This window comes from Procambarus clarkii, chromosome 16 (assembly GCF_040958095.1).
Source record: "Procambarus clarkii isolate CNS0578487 chromosome 16, FALCON_Pclarkii_2.0, whole genome shotgun sequence".
NCBI lineage: Eukaryota > Metazoa > Arthropoda > Malacostraca > Decapoda > Cambaridae > Procambarus > Procambarus clarkii.
The window spans coordinates 5,218,743-5,240,073 of NC_091165.1; the positions used below are offsets into that span (position 1 = coordinate 5,218,743).

General features: G+C 39.6%; 2 long non-coding RNA genes across 3 annotated transcripts in view; one reads left to right on the forward strand and one right to left on the reverse strand.

Moving 5' to 3' along the window:
* Positions 1 to 3,687: 3,687 nt before the first annotated feature.
* Positions 3,688 to 11,328, forward strand: LOC138365406 (uncharacterized). 2 transcript variants are annotated; one of them, XR_011228793.1, is made up of 3 exons: positions 3,688 to 3,766; positions 6,094 to 6,210; positions 11,023 to 11,328. It is a non-coding gene; the product is annotated as an uncharacterized lncRNA (long non-coding RNA). The 2 variants fall into 2 exon arrangements; XR_011228792.1 differs by lacking the exon at positions 3,688 to 3,766 and adding an exon at positions 3,869 to 4,070.
* Positions 11,329 to 17,317: 5,989 nt separating this feature from the next.
* The window catches only part of LOC138365407 (uncharacterized), a 7,700-nt gene continuing 3,686 nt past the window's right edge, over positions 17,318 to 21,331 (reverse strand). The window contains exon 3 of the long non-coding RNA XR_011228794.1: positions 17,318 to 17,561. This is a non-coding gene — a long non-coding RNA (uncharacterized lncRNA). The remainder of the gene's footprint in view (positions 17,562 to 21,331) is intronic.

Consider the following 21,331-nt stretch of genomic DNA (forward strand, 5'->3'; position numbering starts at 1 on the left):
TCCATTTGAATGTGTGCATGTCCTCGTCACGTGGTCTCCACGAGTCTGAGTTTTAGTTGGGCTGCAAGCTTAGCAACGTTTGAGAGATCATATATCCCTTTGTTTGCCATAATTCCCACACTTAACGTAGATTCATTCCCCCTTTTCCAAGTAGTTTGGGGATTGAGCCCCAAGGTTTTAATGATCGATTAATCGGTCCAGACCCCGATTGATTGACGCTTCTGGTTAATGGTCTGGTGGTGGCAGCAGAAGGAGATCCTTGAGTTTGCTAGAAGTCTAGTACCAGTTCACGGGGGCTGTAGAAGCTTAGCCGATCGAGCGGCTAAGACCACGTGGCGCGGGATTCGGCTGGAGTAGCCCTTAGTATTAAGTTGAAGTAAATAGAATACGGGCAGGGGTGAGGACGAAGGTAGTGCCGATAACACCCCCCCCCCGTGTTACAAGAGCACGATCAGGAACACCACAAAATTTCTCCAGAGAGTCCACCGATTCCACGACACCGCGACAGTGATGCGCTAAAACCTTAGACAAAATCTTATAATCAACATTCAAGAGCGTAATAGGCCTCCAACTCAAATCGCCCAACTTCGAAGAGAAGCCCCACGATTTCGTCACAATAGGACTCAGGCAGGGTACCCACCCGCAGACAAGCCTGCACCACCTCCAAAAGGACCTCCCTCATCACATCCCAAAAGGTAATATAGAACTCAACGGTAAGGCCATCCGCACCGGGCACCTACCCCGAACGAAACAACCGGACCACATCCAGGAGTTCCCCCAACGAAACATTCCGCACCAACCGGGCACACTCCACCTCTGACAAACCAGGGGTGCACCCATGCAAAAAATAATCCGAGAGCAGACCAACCCCATGCACCGCCCCAAAGAGCGCCTCCAATTCCCGCCGCATGTAAAGCAGTCAAAAGCAGCTGTAAAGCAGCCTCTGTGCCAAAAATAACAGAACTATCAAGCCGCCGAAGGCCCTTATAAAGAACGTAATCCCTTCCAGACTTCTCCCCTTGTATCATGCCACAGGAAGGGCAGAAGCCCCTTCCGAAAAAATAGCTTCCGGTCCCGACGATGCGCCACCCCAGAAGGGGCGTACACTGTCAAGAACAGAATCACAACCCCCAAATACTCTGCCCGCGTAAACAAGACCCACCCATCTTCATCCATTTCCGTGTGAAGCACAGAAATAGAAGCCCTGCACGAGAATAACATGAACGTCCCCCTAAAGGACGTCCTCGGCGGGTTCAACACAATATGAAAATCAGCACACAACCCCTGCAGAACAGACACATCCCGAACATTGTGCTCCTGGCTCAGAGCCACATCCACACGCTACTCCCGAAGCACATCCACAATGCTAAATTGGACTGCAAGTGCATTCAGACCACGTACATTCAAAGACGCACAAACAATAGCAGGCGCCATCGAAACCCATCAAGGACCTCCTAATTCCACAGGCCCATCAGGGGGCACACCGGTACCCACCGCAGAGGCGGCGTCTGCAACGTGATGGTCAACCGCCCTCCGCTCCACGGAGGAGGAATCCACAGAAACTCCGGGCCTCAGACACTTCAGGAAGCCAACATCACCTGCCGAGACCCCGCCGCCACTGCCCAGGTAACACTCACGCCCACCGTCGCCGAGGAAAGCTCGCCACCACCAGACACCACATCACCCCCACCTCCACTGTAAGCTGAAGACGTGAAGCAGGGGTAGCCATGTCCACCACCGAAGCCGGCACAGGAGCCACCACAGGCGCAGACAGAACAGCAGGCACATCCCCGCAGGTACACCACCAGGCAAACCCCAGGACGAGGACCTTCCGGGGAGGCAGTCTGCACACCCAGGGGGGGAAAATCCTCCTCCCAAAATACAAAAGCGGCCTCCATGCGAGGAACTTCACACCGGGCAGCGTCGTGGCCTCCCTCCCCGCACTGAAAGCAAGTGCGGGCCTGACCATGATAGAAAACACGGAGATAAACACCACAACATAACGCCTTGGAAGGGATGGACTTCGTGAGCAACCTGTCCTCTTAAAAAGAACGTCAACATTTGCCATTTGACTCTACGGCTGTTTTTGGACGTTATTTTGTGTAAAACTACGTCTATTTTCGCTTCCATGGACTATCTCTTGTTATATAATGAAATACCACACTCTTATTATTCTTTAACTCACTGACTATGCTCTGATATTTGTTCTTCAAGTAAAAATATATATATTTTTGCCTTAATTAGGCCATAATCCAGAAAATTCCAGCCTATCGATCTTTATATTTAGGAAAACATCTAATAAATTTGGAAATGAATTTTTCGTTCGCCGACAGTTGCCTGTTACTATTTAACCCTCTATGCTTTAATGTCACTGGTCATTGTGACTTTCCCAGGATTTATATATGTTTTGTAGTAGCATTTAGTCAGACTACAGTAATTTAACTAATGGGAAACCTCTATAGTTGTCGTAAATTAATAATAATCATTTATCAAATAATAAATTAGCAAACATATGCAACATTTTATGTTACGACTTTTCGGGTAGGCCGTTCTGTTTGTTTACAACCCCAATGGTTCAAAATACACAATACTTTTAATATATAAGTGACTAAGTATGCTCTAATATATGGTCCTCAATGAAAATTATCGTTTTTTTTTGTTAATTTGTCCATAATGAATAAGATTCCTTACTGTTGATCTTTATATTAAGAAAAACATCTAAACAAATTGGTATTGTGTTTTCGTTCAGATAAAGTTTCCAGATACTATTTCCTAGTTATCAATTAATGTAGGTGGTTATTTTAATTCGCGGCTACCAGGGGCTTTCTCCCATTATACAATATAAATGTACTCACTAACTATTCTCTGGTATCTGTTCTTCAAGTAAAATTACCTATTTTTTTGTTTAATTAGTCCATAATTCATAAAATTCCTTCAGGTCGATCTTTATATTTAGAAAAACATCTAATCAATTTGGAATTTAATTTTTCGTTCACCTACAGTTACCTGCTATTATTTCATTGTAATATTTTATGTCGCTGGTCATTACAATTTTCCAAGAATTTAAACAGCTAAACAGCAAGTAGCATCTTGGTTAGAGTACAGGAATTTACCTATGTAGAACCTCGATAGCTGCCGAATATTATTAATGATTATATATGTAATTTAAAATAATGAATTATATACCATTTCTTATGTTACGTCTTTGGCGGGCAGGCCGTTCTGCGGGTTTACAACCGAATTGTTTAAAAATCACACTATTTTAAATGTATGAGTCACTAGTATGCTCTGATATATGTTCTGCAATGAAAATAAAGATTGTTTTGTTGTTAATTACTCCATAAATGTGTAATGTGTTAATTCAGTCTAAAATCTTTTTGCAACGTTTATATGCGATATACGTAGCTGGAAACTACCTAATATTTAAAAATAATAGTTACAACATTCTATTAATATATAATGTTGAAATAAATATCACACAAAGTCTGTATATCTCTTTTTAGATGTCTTATAAATCTTCTTTTAAAATAGTATTGATGATTTTTATGAATCTTGAGTAAAAATTATGTTAATTATTATTAATCTAATTGTTATTATTTTAAGTAAAAGAATTGCAAGTATTCGCATAACCACGGGATCTCTGTTTGTGTATGAATGCACGGATTTGTTTTTGTTATGAGAGGGACGCCTTAGAAAGCATGGTGTAGGCCACCTGTGGCTCGCATCCGATCCCACGATCGTCGTCGCCCCTAAATCAACACAACAGGTATTTAGTATTTACGATTATAATAAGTAATATTTCTTTTATAATAATATTGCAGCAGGTGGGGTAGTGGTAGGACACTCGCCTGGCGTTCCGCGAGCGCTATGTCATGGGTTCGTATCCTGGCCGGGGAGGATTTACTGGGCGCAATTCCTTAACTGTAGCCTCTGTTTAACGCAACAGTAAAATGTGTACTTGGATGAAAAAACGATTCTTCGCGGCGGGGATCGTATTCCAGGGACCTGCCCGAAACGCTACTCGTACTAGTGGCTGTACAAGAATGTAACAACTCTTGTATATATCTCAGGTTAGGGGCTAGGCATTTACACTCTTAGGTCAGCAAACTAGCTAGAAGGTTAGACTATTAGACTCCACTGGTCAATCGGGGCCCTGCATGACTCAGCTTATCCTAACCTAGCCCAGCTTAAACCATCTTAGCATAGTTCATTCTAGCTGTGCATAGTGCTTGCACAGCCTTGCTTATCCTAGTTTACCTCTTCCTAGCCTACCGTAGCCAAGCCTATCCCAGTATACCCTTACCTAGTCTTGCCTAGCCTAACCCTGCCTTGCTTTTAAACATGACCAGTCCTTCCTACCCTAGCCAAGCCCTGACCAGCTTAGCCAAGCCAATCCCTGCCAAGATTTAGCATAGCCTTGCCTTTTTATTAATATATAGAGGGTACCACCTCTGGTTGAGTATGTAGGAACCCTCCACTTATAGGGTTGAGGGTTCCACATATATATATATATATATATATATATATATATATATATATATATAAATATATATATATATATATATATATATATATATATATATATATATATATATATATATATATATATGCGGAAAATCCACAGAGAAATATGAAATGAGGTGAACGTTTCGGCTTTGTTAAAGCCTTTATCAACACCAGACTGACCACGGGATCAGTTAGATCAGTTGCGTTAGGTCAGTCTGGTGTTGACAAAGGCTTTCACAAAGCCGAAACGTTCACCTCATTTCATATTTCTCTGTGGATTTTCCGCATAAAATGATCAGTGTTCTGTGATCGTCAATTGCATATATATATATATATATATATATATATATATATATATATATATATATATATATATATATATATATATATATATATATATATATATATATATATATACATATATATATATATATATATATATATATATAATATAAATAATGTGTGTGTAAACATGCCACGTGTGTGTAAATCACAAAAATTAACACTTGATGAAAAATGTGACAGTGTCAGACCACGGAGGAAGAATTGAAACAGGAATTTCCTTAAGTACTTTCATATATTAATACATCTTCAGAAGGAATAATTTTTTATATAAATTAAATTAAAAAAAATCATTCCTCCATGGTCTAAAACTCATATATATATATATATATATATATATATATATATATATATATGTGTGTGTGTGTGTGTGTGTGTGTGTGTGTACTCACCTACTTGTGCTTGCGGTGGTTGAGCTCTGGCTCTTTGTCCCGTATGTATGTATTCATATATATATATATATATATATATATATATATATATATATATATATATATATATATATATATATATATATATATATATAAAATATTTTATATATCCTGCCTGAAATGCTGCGTGTACTAGTGGCTTTACAAGATAGTTATTATAAAGATAGCATTTTGTGGTTATTCTCTATATCTGGTTCACCTAACAGTAAATAAGTACCTGGGAGTTAGACAGCTGCTATGGGCTGCTTCCTAGGGATGTGTGTGTGTGTTTGTATTCATGTTGAATTTTACAAAGTAGGAAGAGATGTTTGTAAAAAAAAAAAATCAAATATTTTTGAAAGTATAAGTAGATTTGATATTTTTCTTTAATTGTTTATGTCTGCTGTCTCGCCTCCTTTATAAAATGGCATCATTCTTGCTTTTTTAAGGATATCAGGAAAAGTAAGGCACTCCAGAGATTTGTTGACTCCTTCCTAGTGTTGCCTAGCCCAGCCCAGCCTAGACAAGGCAGGCTGGGCATCCTAGCCTCACGCAGCTTAGCCCCCACCTACATGTAGCATCCCAGTCCATCCTAAGTGATCATTACCTTACTGGCTGTGTTTTCTCTTCAGCCCTGAATGTAATGTGGTGGAACATAAGCAGATACATATCAGGTCTTAGAGAATCTGTACTTCATACATTTCTTAATAATGTCTCACAAATATTTAAATAATTAAACAATAATTGTATAATAACTTCATATTATTCTTGCAATTTATTTTTGCATTTTTTTTTATACAAAATTTACATTTTAAAAGATTACCTCTATTTTTAGATTGATGACTTGAAGACTACAGTGCCATCCACAGCAAATCATGGTCTTAAAATATCTCCTAGCAATGACGAGACCAATTTTCACAGAGATCAAATTTTTGCTAAGCAGTAGTCACAGGTAAATATATATTATATATATAATATTATATATATAAAATTAACTACTTCATTGCTCAAAGCACCTTTAGACATTCTGAGAGTTGTGCTATTTTATTAATTAATTAATTAATTAGGCTATATTTTAATGTTTTGTAATGTTTTCATTACTTTTTTGTTTTGAAATATAAATTGTTGAGTTTTGAAACATTTTGACATTAACTATACCTGAATATTTATAAACAAAAAAATACCAGAACTATGTCCTTGACAATTGCACTAAGAAGTCTTTGCCAAAATCAGGTGCTCAGTGCAGTAGTTAAAAACTTAAAAGTTGTACCACCTCTGGTGCAAGATTAGGGACCCATAGCCTCAGAGAAGAAAATAGAGAGTACTCAGAGAAGGCCTTGAATAATAGGCAGGCTGTTTGTGTGTGTTTCGACGGTAAGCTTGCTGACACCAAATGTAGTTACCTAAGTGTAGTTACAGGATTAGAGCTACGCTCGTGGTGTCCCGTCTACCCAGCACTCTTTGTCACATAATGCTTTGAAACTACTGACGGTCTTGGCCACCACCACCTTCTCACTTAACTTGTTCCAACCGTGTACCACTCTGTATGCGAAAGGAAATTTTTTTATATTTCTTTGGCATCTTTGTTTAGTAGTTTAAATCTATGACCTTTTGTTCTTGAAGTTCCAGGTCTCGGGAAATCTTCCCTGTCGATTTTATCAATTCCTGTTACTATTTTGTACATAGTGATTTTATCACCTCTTTTTGTTGTCTTCTAGTTTTGGCATATTTAATGCCTCTGACCTCTCCACATAGCTCTTGCCCTTTAGTTCTGGGAGCCACTTAGTAGCATGTCTTTGCACCTTTTCCAGTTTGTTGATGTGCTTCTTAACATATGGGCACCAAACAACCGCTGCATATTCTAGCCTTGGCCGAACAAAACTCTTGAACAATTTCTTTAGTATTTCGCCATCCATGTATTTAAACAAAATTCTGAAGTTAGAAAGCGTGGCATAGGCTCCTCACACAACGTTCTTTATGTGGGCCTCAAGTGATAGTTTTCTATCTAGAATCAACCCTAGACCTCTTTCTTTTATCAGAATTATATAAAGATTTCTCACATAATTTGTAGGTTGTGTGGGATCTATGTTCTATTCCACATTCCATAACATGGCATTTATTCACATTAAATTTCATTTGCCAAGTGGTGATCCATATACTTATTTTGTCCAGGTCTTCTTGAAGGGCATGACAATCATCTAAATTTATTATCCATCCCATTATCTTAGCATCATCAGCAAACATGTTTATATAATTCTGTATTCCTACTGGTAGATCATTTATGTAGACAATGAACATTTCTGGTGCATGTACTGTGGTACTCCACTTGTGACACTTCTGCAGTCCGATTACCTCTGATTACTGCCCTCATTTTTCTATCAGTCAGAAAATTTTTCATCCATGTTAGAAGCTTACCTGTCACCCATCCAAAATTTTCTAGTTTCCAGAACAACCTCTTATGTGGAACTCTGTCGAAAGCCTTTTTTATGTCTAGATAGATGCAGTCAACCCAACTACCTTTTTCCTTTAAAATCTCTGTGGCTCAATCATAGAAACTGAGTAAATTCGATACACAGGATCTTCCAGATCGAAAACAATACTGTCTGTGTGATATTATATAATTTCTCTCCAGGTATTCTACCCATTTAGTTTTTATTATTTTTTTTTCAATCTTTTCACTGTTACACTTGTCAATGATTCAGGTCTATAACTGAGAGAGGTGGGGTCTTCCCTGTTGCCACTTTTGTAGATTGGAACTATGTTAGCCTTTTTCCACATGTTTGCTATGACTCCTGTACACAGGGATGCCTGAAAGATCAGGTGAAGTGGAAGGCTGAGCTCAGATGCACATTCTCTCAGAACCCATGGTGAAACTCCATCTGGACCAACTGCTTTGTTCTTACTTAGCTCCTTTAGCATATTTTCCACTTCATCTCTAGACACCTCTATACGCTCTATGATGTTCTCAGAAATTCTTATTGTGTCTGGTTCTCTTAAGATTTCATTTTGTATAAACACACTTTGGAACTTTTGGTTTAATGTTTCACACATTGCATTATCATTTTCTGTGAATCTGTTTCCTATTTTCAACCTCTGGATATTATCCTTTACCTGCAATTTGTTGTTTATGAATTTGTAGAATAGGCCCAGTTCTGTTTTACATTTATCCATTATCCCTTTTGAAAAATTTCTTTCTGCCTCTCCCCTTACTGCTGTATAGTTGTTTCTCGCATCTTTTTATCGCTGGTATGATTGGGGGTTTGGCTTCTTTCTATGTTGATACCTGCTTGATGGGGTTCTGCTCTTCTACTCCCCAAGCCCGGCCCGAGGCCAGGCTCGACTTGTGAGAGTTTGGTCCACCAGGCTGTTGCTTGGAGCGGCCCGCAGGGCCACATACCCACCACAGCCCGGCTGATCCGGAACTTCTCTTAGAAAACAGTCCAGTTTTCTCCTGAAGATGTCCACGGTTGTTCCGGCAATATTTCTTATAGTCGCTGGGAGGACGTTGAACAACCGCGGACCTCTGATGTTTATACAGTGCTCTCTGATTGTGCCTGTGGCACCTCTGCTCTTCACTGGTTCAATCTTGCATTTTTTTCCATATCGTTCACTCCAGTACGTTGTTATTTTACTGTGTAGATTTGGGACCTGGCCCTCCAGTATCTTCCATGTGTATATTATTTGGTATCTCTCTCGTCTCCTTTCTAGAGAGTACATTTGGAGAGCTTTGAGACGATCCCAATAATTTAGGTGTTTTATCTCGTCTATGCGTGCCGTATATGTTCTCTGTATTCCCTCTATTCCAGCAATCTCTCCTGCTCTGAAGGGGGAAGTGAATACTGAGCAGTACTCGAGACGGGACAACATAAGTGACTTGAAGAGTACAACCATTGTGATGTGATCCCTGGATTTGAAAGTTCTCATAATCCATCCGATCATTTTTCTGGCTGACGCAATATTTGCTTGGTTATGCTCCCTAAACATTAGATCGTCGGACATCATTATTCCCAAATCCTTGACATGCTGTTTTTCTACTATGGAAAGATTCGATTGTGTTTTGTACCCTGTATTATGTTTCAGATCCTCATTTTTGCCATACCTGAAATTTATCACTGTTAAACATCATGTTATTTTCTGCTGCCCAATCGAAAACTTTGTTGACATCTGCTTGTAGTTTTTCAATGTCTTTCATTCCATTTTTGTGTCTTTTGGTCTGTGGCCCTCTCTCAATTTCTGTTGAACCAATCCTGTTTTCTAGCCCTGCATCTCTGTTTTGGTATGAATGTTTGTGTGCCTTCATTGTATATTTTGCAAAATTTGGCATACATTTAATTTACTTCCCTGTCTAGCAACAAGTCTGCCTAATTACTTATTAAAAAAAATTTGAAGTTCCCCATAGTGACCTCTCTCTCTTGAAATCAAGTTTATCAACTGTTTCAATGTCCCCATTTTCTGTGTGTGTGTGTTTGGAGGCTAAGCTTGCTGATACCATGTGTGTGTGTGTTTGGAGGCTAAGCTTGCTGATACCATGTGTGTGTGTGTGTGTGTTTGGAGGCTAAGCTTGCTGATACCATGTGTGTGTGTGTTTGGAGGCTAAGCTTGCTGATACCATGTGTGTGTGTGTGTGTTTGGAGGCTAAGCTTGCTGATACCGTGTGTGTCTGTGTTTGGAGGCTAAGCTTGCTGATACCATGTATGTGTGTGTGTGTGTGTGTGTGTGTTTGGAGGCTAAGCTTGCTAATACCGTTTGTGTGTGTGTGTGTGTGTGTTTAGAGGCTAAGCTTGATGATACCATGTGTGTATTTGGAGGCTAAGCTTGCTGATACCATGTGTGTGTGTGTGTTTGGAGGCTAACCTTGCTGATACCATGTGTGTGTGTGTGTTTGGAGGCTAAGTTTGCTGATACCATGTGTGTGTGTGTGTGTTTGGAGGCTAAGCTTGCTGATACCATGTGTGTGTGTGTGTTTGGAGGCTAAGTTTGCTGATACCATGTGTGTGTGTGTGTGTTTGGAGGCTAAGCTTGCTGATACCATGTGTGTTTGTGTGTTTGGAGGCTAAGTTTGCTGATACCATGTGTGTGTGTGTGTTTGGAGGCTAAGCTTGCTGATACCATGTGTGTGTGTGTGTTTGGAGGCTAAGCTTGCTGATACCATGTGTGTGTGTGTGTTTGGAGGCTAAGCTTGCTGATACCATGTGTGTGTGTGTGTGTGTGTGTGTGTTTGGAGGCTAAGCTTGCTGATACCGTTTGTGTGTGTGTGTGTGTGTGTTTAGAGGCTAAGCTTGCTGATACCATGTGTGTATTTGGAGGCTAAGCTTGCTGATACCATGTGTGTGTGTGTTTGGAGGCTAAGCTTGCTGATACCATGTGTGTGTGTGTGTTTGGAGGCTAAGTTTGCTGATACCATGTGTGTGTGTGTGTTTGGAGGCTAAGTTTGCTAACACCGTGTGTGTACTCACCTGTTTAAATAATAATAGGGGTGTGTACCACCTCTGGTGCAATTGTAGGGACCCACAGCCTTGAAGAAAATAAAGAGTATTCAGAGAAGACCTTGTGGATTCTCACTGAACACTAATCTTTTCTTCTCCTATCACCCCTCTTATTTTGTTTTATGCTGTATTCTATTATATATCATATAAATACATAGCCAAATGGCAATATTTATTATGTCTATACAAAAAGAAGACATCCACTTTATTTTTTTTCTCTCCTTTGTTTCTATGTGGATTTTGTTGTGACTAATGATTCTCCTCCTTCCCATCAACAGGTCTTCCTCACTGGGCTTGCTCGGCTTTTGTGTTACTGTGAGGGTGCCATCATCGTTTACCCTTCAAGACTGACTCATGCTGGCATTGCATTTGTGGACTTCCCTTCACAGTAAACAGTCCTTCTCCATATGGTGATTGTCCAGGGCAAGCAGGGTGTGACTGCCATCTTGGAGAAGCAGGGTCTTTTAATATGAAGAATCTTCCGTCTTCTCTACTTACGCCAGCTTGTGCCGGCCTTGCATTCTTGTTACTTCATGGCCCTTGGGCCTTTTTTATTTATTTTATATAATAAATTTTTTTATTAATACCCGTGTTTCACAAGAGATCCTTAACATTTTAAGCACCAATTGTATTGACTAATGCACGTCTTGTAACCTTTAAGACATAAATAGACAAGACATAGATAAATGAGTGAATAATACTGAGTGACTAGGTTAGGGCGAGGAACATAGTACAGTGTCTGACTTTGGAAGAATGCCTACTGTTTTAGAAACCTTATTGCCATGATCATAATCGTATGGGTTAAAAAGCATTTGTTGTCACTCCTACACTGTGGCTTGTTGAGCTTGAAACCTTTGCTCCTTGTTCGTGTTACATCTGACCTTTTGAAGAAATTGTATGAATCAATATCCTCCAAATTGTTCAGTATTTTAAAGGTTTCGCTCTATTACTCTCTCATTTGCATATATCTAAGCATATAGATTAGATATAGATTTAGATTAGATTTTTTATTCAGGTAAAGGTACATACATTGCAGATGAGTTACAAAGGGAAAGACATTGACTAGAGTTCACTAGCTCTATTGGAAGAGAAACGTCTGCAAGACAAGTGTGGGCAAAAATTAAGGTAGCAGCGGCTCACAACGACCCCCATCGGCTTCATTTTGTATCTTCTCCAACTTGCCCATCCTACCTTTACCAAAACAAGAAATGACAGGTGCAGCATAATCAATAAGAAATCTTACAGTACTCAAGTACATCATTCGTAGCACTTGGACTCCCACTCCTTTCCACAGCATGCCAAGGCCTTCAGAGGTTGTAATCTCTTCCGACATTGACTCAACAGTCTGTTCATCTCAGTTTCCAAACTCTCATAGGTATATCCAACATATATGCCTAAATATTTATATATATTAACTCTCTATATTTTTACCGTTTATTTCCAATATAATGGGCCTCCGACTTCTACATTCAAACTTTAGTTTTGTCTTCATTAACCACTAGTCCCATGTGGTGACACTGGTTTCCGAAATTGTCCAACACTGTTTGAATCTTTGAAATATCTTTGCCCTGAAACAAAATATCATCAGCATATATGATTGGAGTTACCCAATTTGAGTATTTCTCAGATGCTATCTTATTCATTAGTACATTAAACAGGGTGAGACTCAATACTCCTCCCTGAGGTGTGCAGAGTTCTTGACCTTGATACCTTGAACCATACAACCTTGATACCACACCTGAGCCTTCCTTTCCTGAAGATAATCCCCTATCCAGCGCAATAATCTCCCTTCAACACCAAGACCAGCTAATTCATATAAAATAACCTCTTTGTTGGCTTTATCAAAAGCTCCTTATAAATCAATAAAAATTATATAATAATCATTACCATTAGCTAGACATTTAATAATACAGTCAGAGGTACTTTTTCCTCTAAGGAACCCGAAAAATTATTAGACAGCTGATCACCTATTATATACAAAAGTTTATTTAAAATGATCCTCTCCATCATTTTACAAAAACACGAGGTTAAAGACACAGGTCTGTACTCTCCATTGGCTTTAGGGATAAGGATGATCATAGTTCTTTTTCATTTACTGGGAATTCTGCCCTCTTTATAACTAATATTAAAGAGGTCTAACAGCGGGCTTTTCGTCATAATGGCAAGTTCATTAAGTATTTCATAAGTTACTCCATCCTCCCCAGGGGGCGGTAGATTTCCCAACTTTAATCGCCGTTATTAGTTCTTCTCTGGTAATACCTGTGCAAGTGACATCACCACTGTTACCTGCTGTAAGTATAAAATCCTTTCTTAGATCTTTCCAAGAATCAAACTACTCTCTCGTTACAGCGGGTAATTAAATGAACTAAGTTTGGCAGCTTCCGCCCATTTATTTACGAGACCTTTTACAATTCCTTACTGGTCAGGATGTGCAACAAAATTATGCTTTTTACCCCTTATTTCATTTATGTCTTGCCAGATTTCCTTCAAGTTTGTTACTCCTAACTTTCTCTGCAAACTCCTGCCAATACTTGCTCCAAATTTCCTTTCTCTTCTCCGCACACTTTTATGGGGGGAATGCTTTTCTATACCAGATGTTTTCCGGTTCAATGTTGCATTAAATACATCTACCTCCTTAATTAAATCTTAATAAAATGCTTCTGCCAAAACTGGCTTATAAGTATCATACGAAGACTTAATATGACCAACAAGACCCCTTAATTCTCCCTTATTAAACTTTAAGCTTTTCCTCTGAAGGCAGGCATGCTTTTTATCTAGTTTAAGCTGTATTTGTAATGCAAAATCTCTTAGCATTTCATCCACAGTAAGACAATTCTCCTCTATGCCCTCAGCATTTATCAAACAAGCATAATCTAATCTCCCTCCCCTCAGATGAGTATGAGAGGGCTCGCCCAGCAGTTGAACATCTTCATGTTCAACATGTTCATCTTCATGTTCAGATTGTTACCATCCCTATCCCCAGTTTCCTGGAGTGCTACTATGTTAATATTCTCTCTAAGAGTATAATAGTGTGCATCCACCGCTCTAGTTTTTAATCCATTAACGTTCCAAGATAATATTATCAATCTACTTTCATCCATGAACTCCGTAATATTTTTTCTTTCTCCTCACTTGCACAACTACTACTAACATCGAAGGTAATAGTATTCATATCTATTTTCTTTGTTATTTCTGTATACCTTTTTACTTTAACGAAGGTACCCCCCAGGTGTAGGGAGGAATGATCTTTTCCAGGTATATTTTGAAAATCAGCATCGTTTTGCCACGTACCGCTTCGGTGGGTAGGCGGTTCCATGAGTTAATAACTCTGTGGGTGAAAAAGTATCTCCTGTAACTGGTAACTGGCTATTCAGACGAAGGACTTCGGGTAGATGTAGTTTACATGGACCTGAACAACGGTCGTAGTCTGCTGTCTGCTCTGTGTCGAGGCTGTAGCGTCTTGGGTCGATTAAACTGTACACGCCGAGTGCTACATTCTTGACTGGAGATTGTACTGTGTGCTATTCGATTGATTGATGAAGATTAAGCCACCCAAGAGGTGACACGGGCATGAATACCCCGTAAGTGGTGGCCCTTTTGAGCCATTACCAATATCAAGAGCTGACACTGGAGATCTGTGGAGGTGCGACTGCACGTACCCTGCGTGACGGGAGATGTCTCCCGTGTGGTGTGTGCTATTCTGATTTATTTATAAAGATTAAGCCACCCAAGAGGTGGCACGGGCATGAATAGCCCGTAATGTGCTATTCTGAAGTCGCTTGCTTATGTACGGTGACGACACCTCACAGTAAGATATAGAAGGGTGGAAAACCGTTACCTGTAAATAGGGATAGGATTAATGCTTGTGTAATTAGTTATGCCATTATGATGATGAGATAATGGAGTATAAGGATTACTCGATCACTACATCACCTTCAACTATTACTAGGGGAACTATTCCATGGTCCAGCGATTTTCTGAAAAGGAGTTTCACTGGCAAGCATAGTGAATTGAGAGCATAAGAATAAAGGTAACTGCAGAAGGCCTATTGGCCCATACGAGGCAGCTCCTATCTATAACCACCCAAACCCACTCATATACATGTCCAACCCACGCTTGAAACAATCGAGGGACCCCACCTCCACCACGTTACGCGGTAATTGGTTCCACAAATCAACAACCCTGTTGCCAAACCAGTATTTACCCAAGTCTTTCCTAATTCTAAACTTATCCAATTTATACCCATTGTTTTGTGTTCTGTCATGTGTTGATACTTTTAATACCCTACTAATATCCCCTTTGTTATGTCCATTCATCCACTTGTAAACCTCTGTCATATCACCCCTAACTCTTCGCTTTTCCAGTGAATGCAATTTAAGCTTTGTTAATCTTTCTTCATATAAAAGATTTCTATTTTGGGGAATTAACTTAGTCACCCTACTCTAGACACGTTCAAGTGAATTTATATTCATTCTATAATATGGCGACCAAAACTGAACTGCATAATGTAAATGGGGCCTAACCAGAGCAAGATATAGCTGAAGAACCACACCAGGTGTCTTGTTACTAACACTTCGATTAATAAATCCCAGTGTCCTATTTGCCTTATTACGAGCATTCATGCATTGATCCTTTTGTTTTAAATTCTTACTAATCATAACTCCCAGATCCCTTTCACAATCCGACTTCGCAATCTCAACACCATCTAGCTCGTATCTTGTAACTATCATCATTACCTAGTCTCAAAACTTTACATTTATCAGCATTAAACTGCATCTGTCAATCTTTTGACCATTTCAAAACCCTATTTAGATCAACTTGAAGTGATAGTGAGTCTTCTTCCGTGTTAATTTCCCTACCTATTTTTGTATCATCTGCAAATTTGCAAATGTTGCTACTCAACATAAGAACACAAGAACACAAGAACAAAGGCAACTGCAGAAGGCCCACCGGCCCATACGAGGAAGCTCCTACCTACAACCACCCAATTAATTTGCCAGTTCCTTTACGACTTGGGACTTAAATCCATTTACACTTTGGGCTTCTGAGTCTTTTAGTTTGTCAATGCTCTTCCTGATTGTGTCGCGTGTAATTGGTATTTCTCTTAATTCATTCTCCTTACCTCCGACAAACATTTGTGTTGGTGATGGGATGTCATTCAAGCTTTCTAGTGTGAACACTGATGTTAGGTATTCATTGAGTGTTTGCCGCCCTTTCATGATACAACTTAAAATTGTTAGTCTCATCTTTTATGGGTCCTACGGAGTCAGTTCTTTGTTTGGGTTTTACTTCGTATATACTTGCCCGAAACGCTATGCGTATTAGTGGCTTTAGGTATTGTATTTTAAATTTTAAAATTTTGCCCCGAGGTGCGAGTTTATTGGGAGTACTTAGCTGTATCATTAGCAAGGTAATTAACTATAGTTTGCTGTCCTCTGTCCTTTAACAAATCCATTGACCCCTCCCCTAACCTGCCTATTTTGTGCAATAGTCGGTTTAGGATGATCCTTTCAAGCATCTTCCAAGTGCATTACATGAGACTGATAGGTCTATAATTGCCAGGGTCATTGGGTTTCGGTATTGGGACCATTATTGCATGTTTCCATTGTGTGGGCAACACTCCACATAGGAATGACTTGTTAAACAGGTGGAGTAGTGGATTGCCAGACACTTCACACAGTGCATTGAGTATGTCGTAGGTGACGCCATCTTCACCAGGTGCTGTACTTTTACCCTTTTCATAGCCCCCTTTACTTCCTTGGCTGTAATTGGTTCCCCATACTCGTCATCACTAGATTGTGCTCTTGTTATCCTAATCCTTCTGTCATTATGTCGGAGGAGCTGTTCCCTGCTTACTTCTGCAGGGAGGGAGGAGGATGATGCTGCATCACTCCACTTGTGAATTAGTTCTTCAGCCTTACCCTCGGGGTCGTTGTGAGCCGCAGGCCGGGCTCTGCTCCCCTTAGCTACCTTAATTTTTGCCCACACTTGTCTTGCAGACGTTTCTCTTCCAATAGAGCTAGTGAACTCTAGTCATTGTCTTTCCCTTTGTAACTCATCTGCAATGTATGTACCTTTACCTGAATAAAAAATCTAATCTAAATCTATATCTAATCTATATGCTTAGATATATGCAAATGAGAGAGTAATAGAGCGAAACCTTTAAAATACTGAACAATTTGGAGGATATTGATTCATACAATTTCTTCAAAAGGTCAGATGTAACACGAACAAGGAGCAAAGGTTTCAAGCTCAACAAGCCACAGTGTAGGAGTGACAACAAATGCTTTTTAACCCATACGATTATGATCATGGCAATAAGGTTTCTAAAACAGTAGGCATTCTTCCAAAGCCAGACACTGTACTATGTTCCTCGCCCTAACCTAGTCACTCAGTATTATTCACTCATTTATCTATGTCTTGTCTATTTATGTCTTAAAGGTTACAAGACGTGCATTAGTCAATACAATTGGTGCTTAAAATGTTAAGGATCTCTTGTGAAAAACGGGTATTAATAAAAAAAATTATTATGTAAAATAAATAAAAAAGGCCCAAGGGCCATGAAGTAACAAGAATGCAAGGCCGGCACAAGCTGGCGTAAGTAGAGAAGACGGAAGATTCTTCATATTAAAAGACCCTGCTTCTCCAAGATGGCAGTCACACCCTGCTTGCCCTGGACAATCACCATATGGAGAAGAACTGTTTACTGTGAAGGGAAGTCCACAAATGCAATGCCAGCATGAGTCAGTCTTGAAGGGTAAACGATGATGGCACCCTCACAGTAACACAAAAGCCGAGCAAGCCCAGTGAGGAAGACCTGTTGATGGGAAGGAGGAGAATTATTAGTCACAACAAAATCCACATAGAAACAAAGGAGAGAAAAAAAATAAAGTGGATGTCTTCTTTTTGTATAGACATAATAAACATTGCCATTTGGCTATGTATTTATATGATATATAATAGAATACAGCATAAAAAAAATAAGAGGGGTGATAGGAGAAGAAAAGATTAATGTTCAGTGAGAATCCACAAGGTCTTCTCTGAATACTCTTTATTTTCTTCAAGGCTGTGGGTCCCTACAATTGCACCAGAGGTGGTACACACCCCTATTATTATTTAAACAGGTGAGTACACACACGGTGTTAGCAAACTTAGCCTCCAAACACACACACACACATGGTATCAGCAAACTTAGCCTCCAAACACACACACACACATGGTATCAGCAAGCTTAGCCTCCAAACACACACACACATGGTATCAGCAAGCTTAGCCTCCAAATACACAATTGGTATCAGCAAGCTTAGCCTTTAAACACACACACACACACACAAACGGTATCAGCAAGCTTAGCCTCCAAACACACACACACACACACACACACACACACACACACACACACACACACACACACACACATGGTATCAGCAAGCTTAGCCTCCAAATACACACATGGTATCATCAAGCTTAGCCTCTAAACACACACACACACACACAAACGGTATTAGCAAGCTTAGCCTCCAAACACACACACACACACACACACATACATGGTATCAGCAAGCTTAGCCTCCAAACACAGACACACATGGTATCAGCAAGCTTAGCCTCCAAACACACACACACACATGGTATCAGCAAGCTTAGCCTCCAAACACACACACACAGAAAATGGGGACATTGAAACAGTTGATAAACTTGATTTCAAGAGAGAGAGGTCACTATGGGGAACTTCAAATTTTTTTAAATAAGTAATTAGGCAGACTTGTTGCTAGACAGGGAAGTAAATTAAATGTATGCAAAATTTTGCAAAATATACAATGAAGGCACACAAACATTCATACCAAAACAGAGATGCAGGGCTAGAAAACAGGATTGGTTCAACAGAAATTGAGAGAGGGCCACAGACCAAAAGACACAAAAATGGAATGAAAGACATTGAAAAACTACAAGCAGATATCAACAAAGTTTTCGATTGGGCAGCAGAAAATAACATGATGTTTAACAGTGATAAATTTCAGGTATGGCAAAAATGAGGATCTGAAACATAATACAGGGAACAAAACACAATCGAATCTTCCCATAGTAGAAAAACAGCATGTCAAGGATTTGGGAATAATGATGTCCGACGATCTAATGTTTAGGGAGCATAACCAAGCAAATATTGCGTCAGCCAGAAAAATGATCGGATGGATTATGAGAACTTTCAAATCCAGGGATCACATCACAATGGTTGTACTCTTCAAGTCACTTATGTTGTCCCGTCTCGAGTACTGCTCAGTATTCACTTCCCCCTTCAGAGCAGGAGAGATTGCTGAAATAGAGGGAATACAGAGAACATATACGGCACGCATAGACGAGATAAAACACCTAAATTATTGGGATCGTCTCAAAGCTCTCCAAATGTACTCTCTAGAAAGGAGACGAGAGAGATACCAAATAATATACACATGGAAGATACTGGAGGGCCAGGTCCCAAATCTACACAGTAAAATAACAACGTACTGGAGTGAACGATATGGAAAAAAATGCAAGATTGAACCAGTGAAGAGCAGAGGTGCCACAGGCACAATCAGAGAGCACTGTATAAACATCAGAGGTCCGCGGTTGTTCAACGTCCTCCCAGCGACTATAAGAAATATTGCCGGAACAACCGTGGACATCTTCAGGAGAAAACTGGACTGTTTTCTAAGAGAAGTTCCGGATCAGCCGGGCTGTGGTGGGTATGTGGCCCTGCGGGCCGCTCCAAGCAACAGCCTGGTGGACCAAACTCTCACAAGTCGAGCCTGGCCTCGGGCCGGGCTTGGGGAGTAGAAGAGCAGAACCCCATCAAGCAGGTATCAACATAGAAAGAAGCCAAACCCCCAATCATACCAGCGATAAAAAGATGCGAGAAACAACTATACAGCAGTAAGGGGAGAGGCAGAAAGAAATTTTTCAAAAGGGATAATGGATAAATGTAAAACAGAACTGGGCCTATTCTACAAATTCATAAACAACAAATTGCAGGTAAAGGATAATATCCAGAGGTTGAAAATAGGAAACAGATTCACAGAAAATGATAATGCAATGTGTGAAACATTAAACCAAAAGTTCCAAAGTGTGTTTATACAAAATGAAATCTTAAGAGAACCAGACACAATAAGAATTTCTGAGAACATCATAGAGCGTATAGAGGTGTCTAGAGATGAAGTGGAAAATATGCTAAAGGAGCTAAGTAAGAACAAAGCAGTTGGTCCAGATGGAGTTTCACCATGGGTTCTGAGAGAATGTGCATCTGAGCTCAGCCTTCCACTTCACCTGATCTTTCAGGCATCCCTGTGTACAGGAGTCATAGCAAACATGTGGAAAAAGGCTAACATAGTTCCAATCTACAAAAGTGGCAACAGGGAAGACCCCACCTCTCTCAGTTATAGACCTGAATCATTGACAAGTGTAACAGTGAAAAGATTGAAAAAAAAATAATAAAAACTAAATGGGTAGAACACCTGGAGAGAAATTATATAATATCACACAGACAGTATTGTTTTCGATCTGGAAGATCCTGTGTATCGAATTTACTCAGTTTCTATGATTGAGCCACAGAGATTTTAAAGGAAAAAGGTAGTTGGGTTGACTGCATCTATCTAGACATAAAAAAGGCTTTCGACAGAGTTCCACATAAGAGGTTGTTCTGGAAACTAGAAAATTTTGGATGGGTGACAGGTAAGCTTCTAACATGGATGAAAAATTTTCTGACTGATAGAAAAATGAGGGCAGTAATCAGAGGTAATCGGACTGCAGAAGTGTCACAAGTGGAGTACCACAGTACATGCACCAGAAATGTTCATTGTCTACATAAATGATCTACCAGTAGGAATACAGAATTATATAAACATGTTTGCTGATGATGCTAAGATAATGGGATGGATAATAAATTTAGATGATTGTCATGCCCTTCAAGAAGACCTGGACAAAATAAGTATATGGATCACCACTTGGCAAATGAAATTTAATGTGAATAAATGCCATGTTATGGAATGTGGAATAGAACATAGATCCCACACAACCTACAAATTATGTGAGAAATCTTTATATAATTCTGATAAAAGAAAGAGGTCTAGGGTTGATTCTAGATAGAAAACTATCACTTGAGGCCCACATAAAGAACGTTGTGTGAGGAGCCTATGCCACGCTTTCTAACTTCAGAATTTTGTTTAAATACATGGATGGCGAAATACTAAAGAAATTGTTCAAGAGTTTTGTTCGGCCAAGGCTAGAATATGCAGCGGTTGTTTGGTGCCCATATGTTAAGAAGCACATCAACAAACTGGAAAAGGTGCAAAGACATGCTACTAAGTGGCTCCCAGAACTAAAGGGCAAGAGCTATGTGGAGAGGTCAGAGGCATTAAATATGCCAAAACTAGAAGACAACAAAAAGAGGTGATAAAATCACTATGTACAAAATAGTAACAGGAATTGATAAAATCGATAGGGAAGATTTCCCGAGACCTGGAACTTCAAGAACAAAAGGTCATAGATTTAAACTAACTAAACAAAGATGCCAAAGAAATATAAAAAAATTTCCTTTCGCATACAGAGTGGTAC